Consider the following 20095-nt stretch of genomic DNA (forward strand, 5'->3'; position numbering starts at 1 on the left):
TCTATTCTAAATTTGTTACTAATGTATTATTATTGGAAAGGGTGATTATTAATAATCATGTTTATTTTTAAATTGAAGAGTTTACATTTAAATATTTATTTATCATTAGAGTGGGTATGTATTAAAATAATGTTTATTTATAAAATGAAGAGTATTGATTTTAATTTTTATATTTAGATAGTAAAATATTAAAACTATATATATGTGTGAGAGAAAGCGAATAGCGGAATGGAGAGGAAGCTACAGAAACCACAATTCTCTGAAAGTGAGTCTATCGTGATGCCCACCAGGGGCAAACAATTGATAATTACAGCAAATTGTGACTCTGAGTGTTTCCTCAAAGCCTCGCACACGCCTCTGGCTTTCCCCCTTTGAGAAAGGTCCAGGCAGGACCGAAATGCACCAGGGTAATCAACATGCCGGCGCTTGTTAGAAGGAACAATTAAACTGGATGTTGTTCCCTCATGTCGTGAATGTGTGCGGCTCACCTTTTTTCCTGTGAGAGAGGTTGTTTGTTTGCATTTGATCGGCCGGTCCCGCCACTACTGCCCGAGTCTGGACAAACCTTGGAATCTGCGAGAGCAACTAAGGGCAGCGGCACTACCGGAGACTGAACTCTGGTCCTGGGTCCTAACCCAATCAAAAGTATTGTGGCCGGGAATCACGAAATGGAATCACCCACAAGCGCAGAGACTCTCAATCACCACTCTTTCAGAGAAAGCGAATAGCGGAATGGAGAGGAAACTACAGAAACCACAATGCTCTGATAGTGAGTCTATTGTGACGCCCACCAGGGGGCAAACAATTGATAATTACAGCAAATTGTGACTCTGAGTGTTTCCTCAAAGCCTCGCACACGCCTCTGGCTTCCCCTTTGAGAAAGGTCCAGGCAGGACCGAAATGCATCAGGGTAATCAACATGCCGGCGCTTGTTAGAAGGAACGATTAAACTGGATGTTGTTCCCTCATGTCGTGAATGTGTGCGGCTCACCTTTTTTCCTGTGAGAGAGGTTCTTTGTTTGCATTTGTACGGCCGGTCCCGCCGTGAGCAACGCACCCCCAACCGAAGTGTGCCACTACTGCCCGAGTCTGGACAAAACCTTGGAATCTCCGAGAGCAACTAAGGGCAGCGGCACTACCGGAGGCTGAACTCTGGTCCTGGGTCCTAACCCAATCAAAAGTATTGTGGCCGGGAATCACAAAATGGAATCACCCACAAGCGCAGAGACTCTCAATCACCACTCTTTGAGAGAAAGCGAATAGCGGAATGGAGAAGAAACTACAGAAACCACAATGCTCTGAAAGTGAGTCTATTGTGACGCCCACCAGGGGGTAAACAATTGATAATTACAGCAAATTGTGACTCTGAATGTTTCCTCGAAGCCTCGCACACGCCTCTGGCTTTCCCCCTTTGAGAAAGGTCCAGGCAGGACCGATATGCATCAGGGTAATCAACATGCCGGCGCTTGTTAGAAGGAACGATTAAACTGGATGTTGTTCCCTCATGTCGTAAATGTGTGCGGCTCACCATTTTTCCTGTGAGAGAGGTTCTTTGTTTGCATTTGTGCGGCCGGTCCCGCCGTGAGCAACGCACCCCCAACCGAAGTGTGCCACTACTGCCCGAGTCTGGACAAAACCTTGGAATCTGCTAGAGCAACTAAGGGCAGCGACACTACAGGAGACTGAACTCTGGTCCTGGGTCCTAAACCAATCAAAAGTATTGTGGCCGGGAATCACGAAATAAATGGAATCACCCACAAGCGCAGAGACTCTCAATCACCACTCTTTGAGAGAAAGCGAATAGCGGAATGGAGAGGAAACTACAGAAACCACAATGCTCTGAAAGTGAATCTATCGTGACGCCCACTAGGGGGCAAACAATTGATATTTACAGCAAATTGTGACTCTGAGTGTTTCCTCGAAGCCTCGCACACACCTCTGGCTTTCCTCCTTTGAGAAAGGTCCAGGCAGGATCAAAATGCATAAGTATAATCAGCATGCCGGCGCTTGTTAGAAGGAACGATTAAACTGGATGTTGTTCCCTCATGTCGTGAATGTGTGCGGCTCACCTTTTTTCCTGTGAGAGAGGTTCTTTGTTTGCATTTGTACGGCCGATCCCGGCGTGAGCCACGCACCCCCAACTGGAGTGTGCCACTACTGCCCGAGTCTGGACAAAACCTTGGAATCTGCGAGAGCAACTAAGGGCAGCGGCACTACCGGAGACTGAACTCTGGTCCTGGGCCCTAACCCAATCAAAAGTATTGTGGCCAGGAATCACAAAATGGAATCACCCACAAGTGCAGAGACTCTCAATCACCACTCTTTGAGAGAAAGCGAATAGCGGAATGGAGAGGAAACTACAGAAACCACAATGCTCTGAAAGTGAGTCTATCGTGACGCCCACCAGGGGGCAAACAATTGATAATTACAGCAAATTGTGACTCTGAGTGTTTCCTCAAAGCCTCCCACACGCCTATGGCTTTCCCCCTTTGAGAAAGGTCCAGGCTGGACCAAAATGCATCAGGGTAATCAACATGCCTGTCCTTGTTAGAAGGAACGATTAAACTGGATGTTGTTCCCTCATGTCGTGAATGTGTGCGGCTCACCTTTTTTCCTGTGAGAGAGGTTCTTTGTTTGCATTTGTACGGCCGGTCCCGCCGTGAGCAACGCACCCCCAACCGAAGTGTGCCACTACTGCCCGAGTCTGGACAAAACCTTGGAATCTGCGAGAGCAACTAAGGGCAGCTGCACTACCGGAGACTGAACTCTGGTCCTGGGTCCTAAACCAATCAAAAGTATTGTGGCCGGGAATCACAAAATGGAATCACCCACAAGCGCAGAGACTCTCAATCACCACTCTTTGAGAGAAAGCGTATAGCGGGATGGAAAGAAAACTACAGAATCCACAATGCTCTGATAGTGAGTCTATCGTGACGCCCACCAGGGGGCAAAAATCGATAATTACAGCAAATTGTGAGTCTGAGTATTTCCTCGAAGCCTCGCACATGCCTCTGGCTTTCCCCCATTGAGAAAGGTCCAGGCAGGACCGTAATGCATCAGGGTAATCAGCGGTCAGTTTTTGCTTGTTCGCGGTCCTCAACGTCATGTTCGCGACCGCGAGCAAGCAAAATGACATCCCGGCGAGACTCTCAATGCGGGGAGGTCAGGTTGCTCATTGCGAGTGGTCGTGCATGCTCGCGACCACTCGTGATGAGAAACTACCAGTTTGCGTTGAGAAAGCTGCCGCTCGAGTAAATATCTACTTGAGCGGCAGAAAACTACAGCTCGCACTGTGCAAGATGCCGTTTTCAATGATTGCACAGTGCCGGATGCTTGTTTGCACTGTGCAATCATTGAAAATGCATCTTGCACAGTGCGAACATGCTACTACGCAGTTCGCGTAGTGCTACGCGAAGTTCGCGTAGCGCGAAATGCACTTCGCGTAGCGCTACTTCGCGGACTACGCCCACCCTTAATCCACATGCCGGCGCTTGTTAGAAGGAACAATTAAACTGGATGTTGTTCCCTCATGCCGTGAATGTGTGCGGCTCACCTTTTTTCCTGTGAGAGAGGTTCTTTGTTTGCATATATATATATATATACATATATATATATATTTATATATATATCTTATGAAGGAGGGAGTATTTTAATATTCCTGATTTAAAGTAATAATACACATAAATTTTAAATAATTCGTTATAATATTTAATTTAGTGTAAATATTTTAAAAGTTATCGTTTTTCTTAAAACCTGCACCTATCTACTGGGAAGGGATGCAAGTGAAACAGGGGCTTAGGGTGGGGGAGCATATTAATACTCGGGTATTAATTTAAATACTAGAGTATTATTTATTATTACATTTTAAAGTGAATACATTGATAAACTTTAACATTAATAATATTTAAAAAAATATATATATGTGCTCATAATGAAATCAATCAATCATTTGTAAAGTGTACTACATACCCGCGCGGGTCTCAAGGCGCTGGGGGGGCTACTGATCGAACAGCCAGGTCTTGAGTATTCTCCTGAAGGTCAGAAGGTCTTAGGTCTGTCGTAGGCTCAGTGGGAAGGTCAGTGGGAGGGTGTTCCATGTCTTGGCAGCGAGGTTTGAGAAGGATCTCCCACCGGTAGTTGCTCCTTGGATGCGCGGGACGGTGGCGAGTAAGAGGTCGGAGGAGCTTAGCTGGCGGTTGGAGATGTAGAAGGAGAGACGTCTGTTGAGGTAGGCTGGGCCGGTCTTGTGGAATGCCTTGTGTGTGTGGGTGAGGAGCTTGAAGGATATCCTCTTGTTGACGGGGAGCCCGTGCAGGTTTCTCAGGTGAGGGGTGTTGTGGCCGTGGCGTGGTATGTCGAGGATCAGTCGTGCCGAGGCGTTTCGGATGCTTGTAGTCGTTTGATTAGCTTGGTGGGGCTCCCTCGTAGAGGGCATTTCCGTAGTCGAGTCTGCTGCTGACGAGGGCCTGGGTGACAGTCTTTCTTGTATCAGGATCCATCTGTAGATCTTGTAGTGCATGCTGAGGGTGTTGAAGCAGGAGGAGAAGACGGCGTTGACTTGCTTGGTCATTGAGAGCATAGAGTCGAGGATGATTTCCAGGTTGCGTGCGTGGTCGGTGGGTGTCGGGGCTGCCCCCAGTGCCATCGGCCACCAGGAGTCATCTCAGGCTGAAGGGTTGGAGCCGAGGATGAGGACCTCCGTCTTGTCTGAGTTCAGCTTCAGACAACTGGTCTTCAACCAGTCGGTGATGGCCTGCGTTCCTTCGTGGAGGTTGGCTTTGCCGGTGATGTGGTCCTTGGTGAGGGAGAGGATCAGCTGAGTGTCGTCGGCGTAGGAGATTATGGTGAGGTCGGGCTGTCGGGCTACGTGCGCGTGCGGGGCCATGTAAATGTTGAACAGAATCGGGCTGAAGGAGGATCCCTGGGGTACGCTGCAGATGATCTTGGAGGCTTTGGAACAGAATGGGGGGAGGCGGACGCTCTGGGTTCTGCCAGAGAGGAAGGAGATGGTCCGATACAGAGCCTTGTCTCGGATCCCTGCAGTGTGGAGGCATGCGCAGACGGTGTCGAAGGTGGCAGCGAGATCTAGGAGGGTGAGTGCTGCTGTCTCGCCGTTGTCCAGCAGGGTCAGTGGCGGTGATGACGGCAATCTCAGAGCTGTGGTTGCTGCGGAACCCTGACTGAGAAGGGTGCAGGATTTTATTTTCTTCAAGGTATCGGGTTAGCTGTCTGTTGATGGTTTTCTCGATGACCTTGGCCGGGAAAGGGAGCAGAGAGATGGGCCAGAAGTTCTTGAGGTTTCTTGGGTCTGGCTTAGGTTTTTTGGGGAGGGTGTTGATCTCGGCGTGTTTCCAGATCTCTGGGAAAGTCGCGGTCTCGAGGGAGAGATTGATGACGTTACGCAGGTGGGGTGCGATGGAGCTGCTTTGCTCTGTTGAAGACGTGGTGTGGGAATGGGTCTGACGGAGAGCCGGAGTGGATTGTGCGCATGGTCTTGATGGTGTCATAGATGCTCACGCTGGCCCAGGCTAGCAGGGGGTCATGGTCGATGGTGTGTGGAGGGTCTGTTGTGTTGCTGTCTGTTGTGGCTGTCTGGGTGTTGAAGCTGTCGTGGATGTCTGCTATCTTGCGGTGGAAGAAGGTGGGGAGGGAGTCGCACAGGGCTTGCGACAGTGGGATGTCGTTGGTGTTGGAGCTGGGGTTGGAGAGTTCCTTCATGATGTTGAAGAGCTCCTTGCTATTGTGTGCATTATTGTTGAGGCGGTCTTTGAAGGAGGTCCTCTTGGCTGCCCTGATGAGGTGGTGGTGGTTGCGGATGGCGTCCTTGTGTGCTGCGTGGCTGTCCGGAGTTTATTCACTCACCAGCTGGTCCTCGAGCTGGTGTCTCTGTGGGGGGTTTTTGTCAGCAGGCCGAGGGTGTTGGCGCAGTCCTCGATCCAGCGATTCTGTGGCTGTGGGTAGCGTTTTCGCTGTTGGAGGGTTCGGTGGGTGGGCTGAGAGTGAGGTTTGCGTGTAGTTGGTCTTTGGTGATTTTGCTCCAGCAGTGGCAGGGGATCTGTTGGGTGCAGGGGTGTGTGGTGGGTTTCTGGAAGGCGAACTGGATGCAGTGGAGGTCGGTCCAGAGGAGTTTAGTGGTGTGGCTGACGGAGACGTGCAGGCTTGAGGAGAAGACGGGGTCGAGCGTGTGGCCGGCGTTGTGACGAGTTGCTTCAGTCCGAGGTTGGCGAGGTTATCGATCAGGGTTGTGGAGTTGTTGTTGTTGTTGTTCTCAAGGTGAAAGTTCAGGTCTCCGAGGAGGATGTAGTCGGTGGTAGTCAGGGCGTGCGTGCTGATCAAGTCGGTGATGGAATCGCTGAACTGGGTACATGGTCCAGGGGGGCGGTAGACGAGGGTGCCTCTGAGAATGGAGTTAGGGTCTGTGTGGATCTGGAAATGCATGAGTTCAGTGGTGCTGAGCGCATCGTCGGTGCTTGTCAAGACCCTGATGCTGTTCTTGTGGACGATGGCAATTCCTCCTCCGACTCCGTTGGTGCGGTCTCTGCGGGTGACCTTGTAGCCGTCTGGGATGGCTATCGCGATGTCGGGTGCGGAGGAGTCGTTAAACCAGGTCTCTGTCAGGAAGGCGAGGTCCGGGGATGTTGTGTCGAGCAGGTCCCAGAGCTCGACGGCATATTTGCGAGTGGAGCGGGTGTTCAAAAGCATGCATCGGAGGTGGTTGGGGTCTTTCTTGGCGGGTGGTTCATCGGCTCTGAGTCTGGTGTAGCTGCAGTTTCGGCAGCTGAAGGGGCCGTGTGTGTGTTTCGGGGCAGCCTTGAAGCAGGTGTGGCCTCGTCCGGAGTTAAGAGCGTGCAGAGTGCTGGCATCGTAGTGGCAGCAGTCATCGTGGCGGGTGCGGGGGCCAGGGGTTCTGGCGCTGGGTGCAGTCCAGGCACAGATCGGCGCAGACAGACTTGCCTTAAGCACGCCAGAGGCGCGGTTGCACAGCGGCCACATATATGGGGAGGTGGGAGGGAGGAGCAGCTGGGAGGCGGAAGGCGGGGCAGCCAATTGGCAGTGGGCAGTCAGGAGGGCGGGGCCGCAGGGGGAGCAGCGGTGAGGGCGGTGAGGGACAACAAAGTTATCAGATGATAAAAGGGGCACAGAAACGAGGGAAAAACAGTGGCACAGAGGGCAGAAGCAAAAACAGTTGATGGACAGAATGCAGAACAATGTCATACATTCACCCCAGTACAGAGATCTGGGCCTAAATCCATCGGTTTTTTTGCACTCCACACCACCCTAGTTCATATGCATATCAACCTTGACCCTGTGCCTCATGGGAACAGTCCAGCCCGAACTGCCAAACCATGTCTTTCCCGGACCGGAATCAAGCATCCTAGGACCGGTTTGTGGCTATCAGCCGTCTTCAGCCAAGATAGCTTGACTCCAGTGGTGTGGAGAGCATGGGACTGATGTCTGAGCATACCCATCTCACTCAGGGTGACAAATGCAAAAACAATAGTTGATGGACAGAATGCAGAACAATGTCATACATTCACCCCAGTACAGAGATCTGGGCCTAAATCAATGGTTTTTTTTGCACTCCACACCACCCCAGTTCAGACATGGTCATATGCAAATCAGCCTTGACCCTGTGCCTCATGGGAACAGTCCAGCCCAAACTGCCAAACCATGTCTTTCCTGGACCGGAATCAAGTATCCTAGGACCGGTTTCTGGCTATCAGCCATCTTCAGCCAAGATAGCTTGACTCCAGTGGTGTGGGGAACATGGGGCTCACGTCTGAGCATACCCATCCCACTCGGGGTGACAAATGCAAAAACAACAGTTGATGGACAGAATGCAGAACAATGTCATACTTTCACCCCAGTACAGAGATCTGGGCCTAAATCCATCGTTTTTTTGCACTCCACACCACCCCAGTTCAGACATGGTCATATGCAAATCAGCCTTGACCCTGTGCCTCATGGGAACAGTCCAGCCCGAACTGCCAAACCATGTCTTTCCTGGACCGGAATCAAGCATCCTAGGACCGGTTTCTGGCTATCAGCCGTCTTCAGCCAAGATAGCTTGACACCAGTGGTGTGGAGAGCATGGGACCCAGGTCTGAGCATACCCATCCCACTCGGGGTGACAAATGCAAAAACAACAGTTGATGGACAGAATGCAGAACAATGTCATACATTCACCCCAGTACAGAGATCTGGGCATAAATCCATCTGTTTTTTTGCACTCCACACCAGCCCAGTTCAGACATAGTCATATGCAAATCAGCCTTGACCCTGTGCCTCATGGGAACAGTCCAGCCCGAACTGCCAAACTATGTCTTTCCTGGACCGGAAGCAAGCATCCTAGGACCAGTTTCTGGCTATCAGCCGTCTTCAGCCAAGATAGCTTGACTCCAGTGGTGTGGAGAGCATGGGACTCACGTCTGAGCATACTCATCCCACTCGGGGTGACAAATGCAAAAACATCAGTTGATGGACAGAATGCAGAACAATGTCATAGATTCACCCCAGTACAGAGATCTGGGCCTAAATCCATCGTTTTTTTTGCACTCCACACCACCCCAGTTCAGACATGGTCATATGCAAATCAGCCTTGACCCTGTGCCTCATGAGAACAGTCCAGCCCGAACTGCCAAACCATGGGGCATATTATCAAGGGGGATTATCTCCGCTTTTTTGGCTTTAAAAGCCAAGAAAGCGGAGATAAAATTATCTCCCTATTACCTAGCTGTCACTAACACCAGTTAGCGACAGCTAGTAGGAGATAGCGACCATCTTGGGCCCCACTTTGCATGTCAGTGATATTTATCACTAATGACATGCAAAGTGGGCGTGCCAAGATGTTAGCGACTGGAAACAGTCGCTAACATCACTATCTCCTATTACCAACTTTTGGAGATATTCGCGCTAAGCGCGAATATCTCCAAAAGCTAACACCTGCCCTGAGCAGTTCTTAGCCATGTTATCCAATGGGAGGTGGATAACATGGCTAAGAGCATTAGCTCGGTAATGCATGAATATCGCTGACTTTTCAGCGATATTCATGCATTGCGGCCGTTTTTTATCGCATTTGCAATAAACCTTGGTAATACCAAGGTTTATCTGCGATAAAAATCGCCGCAGCTCAGCGGTAAAATTTTGTCTCTAACAAAGCAATAGCGATAATTATCGCTATTGCTTGGTAATATGCCCCCATGTCTTTCCTGGACTGGAAGCAAGCATCCTAGGACCGGTTTCTGGCTATCAGCCGTCTTCAGCCAAGATAGCTTGACTCCAGTGGTGTGGAGAGCATGGGACTCACGTCTGAGCATACCCATCCCACTCGGGGTGACAAATGCAAAAACAACAGTTGATGGACAGTGTCAAGATCCGCAGGGCAGAGAGGGCAGTGATCCGGTCAACGTGCTCCTGACACATCAGAAGGACGGAGAATTAAAATCCCATCAGGCTGAGGGGACGTCACGTAAGTGACGCACGTTGCGTGCGCATCGCGGAAACAAAGGGACTCAGGTGGAATCAGGCCGTGCCGATAATTCCTTCCAGTACCTTGGTGATGGTTGGTTTACAAAGAGATGCGGTAAGAAAGCGGATCTTACCCACGAAGCCCTGACACTTTCTGTAGTATCTTTGGACCGGTACGAGCCACGTCTTCGGCGTGGCGTCTTGTTCATCTGTTGTTTTCCTTTCGGCTGAGGGGGAGCAAGTTTACATTTAGAGTGAAATTAACTTTGGCGTTTTTTCAGGGAACCGTCGCGTTTGCTCTTTCCTTGTAGCAGACCACGGTGAATTAGCCTGGATACGCATTAACGGAGTTAAAGGTCCGCGGTGTGTTCTTAACACCCATAACAAAGACCCATCAGTACTTATAGACGGAGCGGAGAATCCTTAACCCTTTCTGTTGTCATATTCTTTGATTTTCCTACCACAAGATTGTTTATCATTTACCCAACTCAGGAGACACAGGAGGGGTACCATTTCAGAGGGATTGTTCTCACCCAATGATGTGTATTCCTTCCATGATTTAGGTAGGTGTGTAGGTCCTTCATTAGCATAGCGTAGCCCTCATTAGGTTAGGGTTTTCATGACATGCCTCTCTGTTTGTTTTTCTACAGCTGGGTAGAATCTCTGGTAACGCCTCACTTTGTGTCTTCTAAAGAAACAGTCAGTTGTATTTTTCTTTACAGGTACGAGTGTGGCTTTTGTAAGGTCTTTTTTATTGAAGGGGACATAGAGAAGAGGGTGGGTTAGGATCGCACACTCTGGAGGGTTTTCTAAAACATTTCTTCTTTGTCATTTCAGATCTCCCTCCCTGCTGTCCCCTTCCTTTCCCTCCCCAGTTGGGCTCACTTAGCAGTCTGTGTTTTAAACTTCAGACTCTGAGGTCGTTCATAGGGGAGGTTATAGGCATTTCAACACAGCCCCGAAGAGGCCAGAAAGCAGAGCCTGACAGAATTATCGGCCCAAGAATTTTGTCCGCTTCTTGGCTGTGTTAACCCTTAATATGACAACCTTAGATGACGTGCTGGCAGCGTTAGCGCAGGTCCATGTAGAACTGACGGCTTCGAATAGAGAAGTGGCAGCCTCTAGGGCGGGAAATGCTCAATTAAGAGCTCGTTTGGACAGGATGCCTGGAACCCCATTGATGTCGGTGGTGTTCCCTCTGCCTCCACCTCAGTGGTGGTAGAAATGCCCTCTCAGTTATCCCTGGCCCCACCTGAGCGGTTTTATGGAGACAACAAAAAGGTGCAGGTGTTCATGACACCAGTATTGCTACACTTTATGTGTAAGCTAAAGATGTTTGCCACTAACCAAGCCAGGGTAGCCTTTTTGATCTCATACCTGGGGGGTGAGGCCACGCAATGGGCAGCCCCTGTGGTTAGGAGAGACGACCCTCTCCTTTATAAATGGGATGAATTCCGTGAAGAATTCGAAAAGACATTCGACAGAAGAGCAGAAACCTTCACAGCGGATCAGGAATTGCTGAAACTCAAGCAGGGAGATTCGGACTTAGTGACTTATTTGAATAACTTTTGTCGGTTGGTGGCGGAAACGGACTGGCCCGAAGTAAAACAAACAGCCTTGTTTTATCAAGGTCTGAGCGAGGAACTGAAAGATGTGTTGGCACAAATCGACCCCCAACCACGTACCTGCGCAGTACTCATCGAACTTACATTACGCTTGGATCACAGGATGAAGGAAAGAAAGGGAGATCACAAGAAGAGAGACCGGATGGTCGCACCCTACGAAAGCCAGAGCCTTGGGGAGAAGCCACCCACTCTGCCAGAACCTATGGAGATAGGTGCCGTGAGGGCTTCCCTAACAGTGGGTGAAAAAGACAATCGTCGTAAACAAGGAGTATGCCTATATTGTGGCAAGAAGGGGCATTTCTTAAGGGAGTGCCCAGAGAAACCCAAACCTGGCCGGTTTCGGATCGGACAAACTGCAGCAGGCGTTGCCGGGAAGGAGACGGAAAACTCCAAAGCTTGAAGGTGAATGAAGGGGAACCATCAAGCAGGTACATCATCCCTTCCATAACACCAGATGTTGACCAGGAGAGGAACCATTTGTTTCTGAGTATGATGTTGGTGATGGGTTCTGAGGAAAAAGGTGTGCGGGCTATGGTGGACTCGGGGGCTACCGGCTGTTTGATGACTATGCAGAAGCCCGGCGGCTAGGAGTGCATCTCATCACCAAGAAACACCCGGAAGTTGTGTACGCAGTCGACGGGAAAGAGCTAGAGGCCGGACCTATTACACACCACACACCGGAATATGGGCTTTCCTACGACAGAACGCATCATGAGCAAATGGCATTCAATATATTCCAGGCCCCCCAATATGGGATAATTCTGGGGCTTCCCTGGTTACTGAAGCATGAACCAGTCATACAATGGACTACCAAGAAGGCACAATTCCAGTCTCCTTACTGCATAGAACATTGTCTCTCTGGGTTACCCAATCCATCACAAGCGTTAGCCTCAATTCAACGGATAGCCACGGCCGCAGAGAAAGAGGTGTCTCTTCCTCCATGTTACCAGGCCTACTATGCAGTATTCAGCGACAAGGAAGCGGAGGTACTCCCTCCACACAGGGCATATGATTGCCGAAATGATCTGTTACCAGGGGGAGAGATACCCAATGGTCGGATCTACGCTCTCACAGTACCTGAAAATGAGACTTTAAGGGCATATCTAGATAAATACCTTGCCCTAGGATATATACGTCCTTCTAGGTCTCCCACGGCATCGCCGTTATTTTTTATCCCGAAAGCGAATGGAGAAAAAAGATGCTGCATTGATTACAGGGCGTTGAATACAATCACCATTAAGAATCAGTATCCCCTGCCTTTAATCCCTGTTTTGTTGGAACAGGTGCGAGCAGCAACGATTTACACCAAGTTGGACCTCCGAGGTGCATATCACCTTGTTCGTTTACGACAAGGTGATGAGTGGAAGACGGCCTTTCATGACGCGGTATGGACTTTACGAATATCTGGTGATGCCCTTCGGGCTATGTAATGCCCAGGCCGCATTTCAATTCTTCTTAAATGAAGTATTGAGAGAGTTCCTTGACCATCACGTCGTTGTGTATATCGACGATATACTTATTTTTTCGAACACAACAGAAGAACACGTAGAACACGTGAGTTTAGTACTACAAGCGCTACAGAAACATCACTTATACTGCAAAATCACCAAATGTGAATTCCATGTAACAACGGTGGAATTCCTGGGAGTGATGCTCACCCCCTCCGGACTAGTGATGGCGGAACGGAAGGTCCAAGCAATAAAACAATGGCCTCGTCCCTGTAACATCAAGGATATTCAGAGCCTGTTAGTGTTTGCTAACTTTTACAGGTGCTTCATCCATGGATTCTCGGGCATGGTGGCCCCTCTGACCCGGCTTACGAGGAAGAACAAGCCTTTTGTGTGGGACATAGAAACGCAAGATGCCTTCGACCAGTTGAAAACCTCTTTTTCTACGGCACCAGTGCTAACCCACGCCAATCCTGAACTGCCTTTTATGGTGGAGGCAGATGCACCCAAAGCTGCATTGGGTGCGGTGTTGTCGCAGAGAGATGAAGCCTCTGGCCTGTTGCACCCCATCGCCTACATGTCGAGAAAACTCAGTCCGGCGGAGTTTAATTATACGATTGCGGGGAAGGAATTGCTGGCCATCCGAGACGCCTTCGTGGAATGTAGACATTGGCTGTTGGGAGCGAAACATCAAGTGACCGTATATTCTGACACAGAAATCTGCAGTTTATGCGGGCCGCCTGACATTTGACTCCACGACAACTACGCTGGATGTTGTTCTTTGAGGAGTACCGATTCATCGTTACCTTCAGACCCGGTACCCAAAACAGAAAGGCGGATGCCCTAACAAGACAAGAAAACCCAAATTTACATACCGCTAAACCTGTTAGGGCCATTATCGAACCATCCAAGGTGATATGCGTAACCCAAACCCACGATTTCCTGAAGGGAGTGAGGAACGGAGTACAAACCTGTGTGTGGAGAACCTGGCTGAGACACCACCACGAATGGAGGGTAAAGCAGGGAATACCTATGAAGGGAACTCAATTCCTCATCCCTACTGTTTCATTACGCAAAACTGTGTTCTCATGGTGTCATAACGTCCCCTGCGCAGGTCACATGGGGTATGGAAAAACTGTCGAGAAGGCCTTACGACAATTCTGGTGGCCTTCTATCAGGCCGGATCTTCGTCGATGGGTAACCGAATGCACGAAGTGCAATCAAATGAAGACAGATCGTCAACAACCACAGGAGCTGCTACAACCCATACCCACACCTGAACAACTGTGGGAAAGGTTTTTTGTCGATTTTATAGTGGGTCTCCCGAAAGATCAGGGGAAGACAGCTATAGTGGTAGTGGTTGATTACTTAACTAAAATGGGGCACTTTGTAGCTTGCAGTCAGGTCCCCACGGCAGGACAGCTAGCTCACCTACTCCTTGTGAATGTTGTTAGGCTACACGGTCTCCCAAGAGACATAGTGTCCGACAGGGGAGCACAATTTACAGCACGCTTTTGGAAAACTTGGTGTTCGGAGATGCAGATCACAACCTCTTTGTCAACCAGTTTCCACCCACAGACCGATGGTCAGACGGAGAGACTGAATCAGACACTGAAACAGTATCTCCGTTGCTACGTGCAGGACAACTCTGATTCTTGGGTGGATTGGTTGTGGGTGGCAGAAATCGCCTACAACAGCACTCAACACTCCTCTACCTTGCATACACTTTTCTTTAGTTCCTATGGGCATCATCCCCGGTTCAATCCTATGTTGTTGCCAAACACTAGTACTAAACTGCCAGACGACAGAGAGAGATTGTTGCGTGTTCGCAAGGTGCTCCTAGCTACACGCAAGAACCTGGTAAGAGCCAAGGTTAGCTACAAGAAACAGGTGGACAAACACCGCAGGCCCAATCCTGAGTACAGGAGGGGGGATTTGGTGTGGCTGTCCACCAAGCACATCAAGTTCAAGAAGCATAGCGTATTCAATCCCCGATTCATAGGACCATACAGAGTAGTGAGGCACATCAACCCTGTGGCCGTACGGTTACGCCTGCCAGCGCACTTTAGGATATACCCTGTTTTCCATGTATCACTCCTGAAAACCTCTCACTGTTCAGTGCACCGTGCTCCCCTGCCTATCTGGGTACAGCAGGATAGGGAGTACGAGGTACAGAGAATACTCGATTCCAAGTGGGTGAGGGGTCGCCAGCACTACCTGTTTTCTTGGAAGGGCTATGGTCCGGAGGAGAATTCCTGGGAGCCTGCCGGGGCTGTATATGCACCCAGATTGGTCGCCAGATTCCACCGTTTGTGCCCGGCCAGTCCCGCTGCCGGTCCCCGCCCCTTGTGAGGGGGAATGTACTGTCAAGATCCGCAGGGCAGAGAGGGCGGTGATCCGGTCAATGCGCTCCTGACACATCAGAAGGACGAAGAACTCCAAATCCCATCAGGCTGATTGGACGTCACGTAAGTCACGCACGGTGCGTGCGCATCGCGGAAACAAAGGGACTCCGGGGGAATCAGGCGGTGCCGATAATTCCTTCCAGTACCTTGGTGACGGCTGGATTACAAGGAGTTGCGGTAATAAAGCGGATCCTACCCGCGAAGCCCTGACACTTTCTGTAGTATCTTTGGACAGGTACGAGCCACCTCTTCGGCGTGCCGTCTTGTTCATCTGTTGTTTTCCTTTCGGCTGAGGGGGAGCAAGTTTACATTCAGAGTGAAATTAGCTTTGGAGTTTTTCCAGGGAACTGTCGCGTTTGCTCTTTCCTTGTAGCAGACCACGGTGAATTAGCCTGGATACGCATTAACGGAGTTAAAGGTCCGGGGTGTGTTCTTAAAACCCATAACAATGACCCGTCAGTACTTATAGACGGAGCTGAGAATCCTTAACCCTTTCTGTTGTCATATTCTTTGATTTTCCTTCCACAACATTGTTTATCATTTACCCAACTCAGGAGACACAGGAGGGGTACCATTTCAGAGGGATTGTTCTCACCCAATGATGTGTATTAATTCCATGATTTAGGTAGGTGTGTAGGTCCTCCATTAGCATAGCGTAGCCCTCATTAGGTTAGGGTTTTCATGAGATGCCTCTCTGTTTGTTTTTCTACAGCTGGGTAGAATCTCTGGTACTGCCTCACTTCGTGTCTTCTAAAGAAACAGTCAGTTGTATTTTTCTTTACAGGTACGAGTGTGGCTTTTGTAAGGCCTTTTTGATTTAAGGGGACATAGAGAAGTGGGTGGGTTAGATCACACACTCGGGAGGGTTTTCTAAAACATTTGTTCTTTGTCATTTCAGATCTCCCTCCCTGCTGTCCCCTTCCTTTCCCTCCCCGGTTGGACTCACTTAGCAGTCTGTGTTTTAAACTTCAGACTCTGAGGTAGTTCATAGGGGAGGTTAAAGGCATTTCAACACAGCCCCGAAGAGGCCAGAAAGCAGAGCCTGACAGACAGAATGCAGAACAATGTCATACATTCACCCCAGTACAGAGATCTGGGCCTAAATCCATCGTTTTTTTTGCACTCCACACCACCTGGTGTGGAGTGCAAAAAAACAATGGATTTAGGCCCAGATCTCTGTACTGGGGTGAATGTATGTCATTGTTCTGCATTCTGTACATCAACTGTTGTTTTTGCTTTTGTTACCCCGAGTGGGATGGGTATGCTCAGATGTGAGTCCCATGCTCTCCACACCACTGGAGTCAAGCTATCTTGGCTGAAGACGGCTGATAGCCAGAAACCGGTCCTAGGATGCTTGATTCCGGTCCAGGAAAGACATGGCTTGGCAGTTCGGGCCGGACTGTTCCCATGAGGCACAGGGTCAAGGCTGATTTGCATATGGCTATGTCTGAACTGGGGTGGTGTGGAGTGCAAAAAAACGATGGATTTAGGCCCTGATCTCTGTACTGGGGTGAATGTATGACATTGTTATGCATTCTGTCCATCAACTGTTGTTTTTACAGAGGGCAGAAGGGAACAAAAAAATGAATGGAACAGAGGGCAGAAGGGCACAAAAACGAGTGGAACAGAAGGCAGAAGAGTACAAAAAAGGAGTGGAACAGAAGGCAAAAGGGGCACAAAAACAAGGGAAAAATTAGTGGCACAGAGGGAAGAAGGGCACAAAAAAAACTAGTTGAACAGAGGGCAGAAAGGCACAAGAAACAAGTGGAACAGAAAGCAGAAGGGCACAAAAAACGAGGGAAAAACAAGTGGCACAGAGAGCAGAAGGGCACATAAAAACGAGTGGAACCAGAGGGCAGAAGGGCATAAAAACGGGTGGAACAGAAGGCGAGAGAAGCACAAAAACTAGGGAAAAATAAGTGGCACAGAAGGCAAAAAGGGCACAGAAATACTGGAAAAACGAGTGGCACAGAGGCAAAATACAGAATACAGAAATACAGGGGCAGCTAAGAACAGAAGGCAGAATGGGCAGAGAGGCATGGGGCAGCGAGGGGAATAGAAGGGAAAACTGGGCAGAGACACGGGGGCAGTGAGGGGTACAGATGGAAAGACCAGGCAGAGAGAGCACGGGGACAGCGAGGGGAACAGAGGGAAGAAAAAGGGGCAAGGACCATGTACAGGCAGCAGGGGAAGACAGACAAGAGCAGTCCAGACACAACAATGAAAATACAGGCAATACAATAAAAGCAATCAAGCGGAGGATGAACAAACCTACCTATGGCCTACCACTGCCCACTTGGGATGAAGCGCAGGTGGTAGCCTGCGGGTGGTGGAGGGCCTCAAACTTCCTCAGCAGTGGCAGCTGGGGCACGAACACACAGGTGGTGCTGTGCTGAGGGGGAGCGACCTACCTGGTAGGGTCAAGGGTAGCTCTCCTCACTGCACAGTGGCCGGCTTATATGGGGAGGAGGGAGGGAGGAGCAGCTGGGAGGCGGGGGCAGCGAATGGGCAGTGGGCAGTCAGGGGTGCGGGTCTGCAGGGGATGCAGCGGCAAGGGCGGTGAGGGACAACAAAGTAAACAGAAGGCAAAAAGGGGCACAGAAACAAGGGAAAAACGAGTGGCACAGAGGGCAGAAGGGCACAAAAAACGAGTGGAACAGAGGGCAGGAGGGCACAAAAAATGAGGGAAAAACAAGTGGCACAGAGGGCAGAAGGGCACAAAAAACTAGTGGAACAGAGGGCAGAGGGCACAAAAAAGGAGTGGAATAGAAGGCAAAGGGGCACAAAAACAAGGGAAAAACGAATGGCACAGAGGGCAGAAGGGCACAAAACACCCCCCAAAAAAACGAGTGGAACAGAGGCCAGAAGGGCACAAGAAATGAGTGGAACAGAAGGCAGAAGGGCACAAAAAACAAGGGAAAAACGAGTGGCACAGAGGGTAGAAGGGCACAAAAAACGAGTGGAACAGAGGGCAGAAGGGCACAAAAAAACGAGTAGAACAGAAGGCAAAAGAAGCACAAAAATGAGGGAGAAACGAGTGGCACAGAGGGCAGAAGGGCACAAAAAATGAGTGAAACAGAGGGCAGAAGGACACAAAAAATGAGTGGAACAGATGGCAAAAGGGGCACAAAACGAGGGAAAGACAAGTGGCACAGAGGGCAGAAGGGCAAAAAAACAAGTGGAACAGAAGGGCACAGAAACAAGGGGAAAACGAGTGGCACAGAGGGCACAAAAAACGAGTGGAACAGAGGGAAGAAGGGCACAAGAAGCAAGTGAAACAGAAGGCAGAAGGGTACACAAAAGGAGGGAAAAACTAGTGGCACCGAGGGCAGAAGGGCACAAAAAACGAGTGGCACAGAGGGCAGAAGAGCACAAAAAATGAGTAAAACAGAGGGCAGAAGGGCACAAAACTAGTGGAACAGAAGGCAAAAGGGGCACAAAACGATGGAAAAACGAGTTGCACAGAGGGCAGGAGGGCACAAAAAACAAGTGGAACAAAAGGCAGAAGGGCACAAAAAACGAGGGAAAAGCAAGTGGCACTGAGGGCAGAAAGGTACAAAAAGGGTTTGGAACAGATGGCAAAAGGGGCTCAGAAACAAGGGGAAAATGAGTGGCACAGAGGGCAGAAGGGCACAAAAAAACGAGTGGAACAGATGGCAGAAGGGCACAAGAAACGAGTGGAACAGAAGGCAGAAGGGCACAAAAACGAGGGACAAACGAGTGGCAAAGTAGGCAGAAGGGCATAAAAAAACTAGTGGAACTGAGGGTAGAAGGGCACAAGAAATGAGTGGAACAGAAGGCAGAAGGGCACAAAAAACAAGGGAAAAACGAGTGGCACAGAGGGTAGAAGGGCACAAAAAACGAGTGGAACAGAGGGCAGAAGGGCACAAAAAAACGAGTAGAACAGAAGGCAAAAGAAGCACAAAAATGAGGGAGAAACGAGTGGCACAGAGGGCAGAAGGGCACAAAAATGAGTGAAACAGAGGGCAGAAGGACACAAAAAATGAGTGGAACAGATGGCAAAAGGGGCACAAAATGAGGGAAAGACAAGTGGCACAGAGGGCAGAAGGGCAAAAAAACAAGTGGAACAGAAGGGCACAGAAACAAGGGAAAAACGAGTGGCACAGAGGGCACAAAAAAACGAGTGGAACAGAGGGAAGAAGGGCACAAGAAGCAAGTGAAACAGAAGGCAGAAGGGTACACAAAAGGAGGGAAAAACTAGTGGCACCGAGGGCAGAAGGGCACAAAAAACGAGTGGCACAGAGGGCAGAAGAGCACAAAAAATGAGTAAAACAGAGGGCAGAAGGGCACAAAACTAGTGGAACAGAAGGCAAAAGGGGCACAAAACGAGGGAAAACGAGTTGCACAGAGGGCAGGAGGGCACAAAAAACAAGTGGAACAAAAGGCAGAAGGGCACAAAAAACGAGGGAAAAGCAAGTGGCACTGAGGGGTGAAAGGCACAAAAAAGGATTGGAACAGATGGCAAAAGGGGCACAGAAACAAGGGGAAAATGAGTGGCACAGAGGGCAGAAGGGCACAAAAAAACGAGTGGAACAGAGGGCAGAAGGGCACAAGAAACGAGTGGAACAGAAGGCAGAAGGGCACAAAAACGAGGGACAAACGAGTGGCAAAGTAGGCAGAAGGGCATAAAAAAACTAGTGGAACTGAGGGTAGAAGGGCACAAAAAACAAGTGGCATGGGAGATAACAACCAAGGCACTTTGACCAACCAACTATTTTTATAACAATAAAATAATCATATAAAGCAAGGTAGTATGAGTAGGTCTAATTATGATTTTTATTATAAACTATATAAAAAAGAGGAAGTCAATCATATAAAATACATAATTCAAATCATGAAATTAAAAGACAAGATATTTTTCAACAAATTAATAAAAACATGAAAGACAGTCAATACATAAAAAAGGAATATAATCACAATTTAAAAAGTGGCATAAAGGAATAATTCTCTACGCGCGTTTCGGCGACCAGCGCCTTCTTCTGGAGTAGCCATGTGTATCACTCTTTGAAAAAGCACCTCGAAGTGGGATAATTACCAATAGATGATTGCAGGATAAAGAGCTGATTTATAAGATTCACCTTCGTACATCCTTTTAATAGTGCTGATCTATATATTCTTCAAAAACTAA

This window comes from Lissotriton helveticus, chromosome 4_1 (genome assembly GCF_964261635.1).
Source record: "Lissotriton helveticus chromosome 4_1, aLisHel1.1, whole genome shotgun sequence".
NCBI lineage: Eukaryota > Metazoa > Chordata > Amphibia > Caudata > Salamandridae > Lissotriton > Lissotriton helveticus.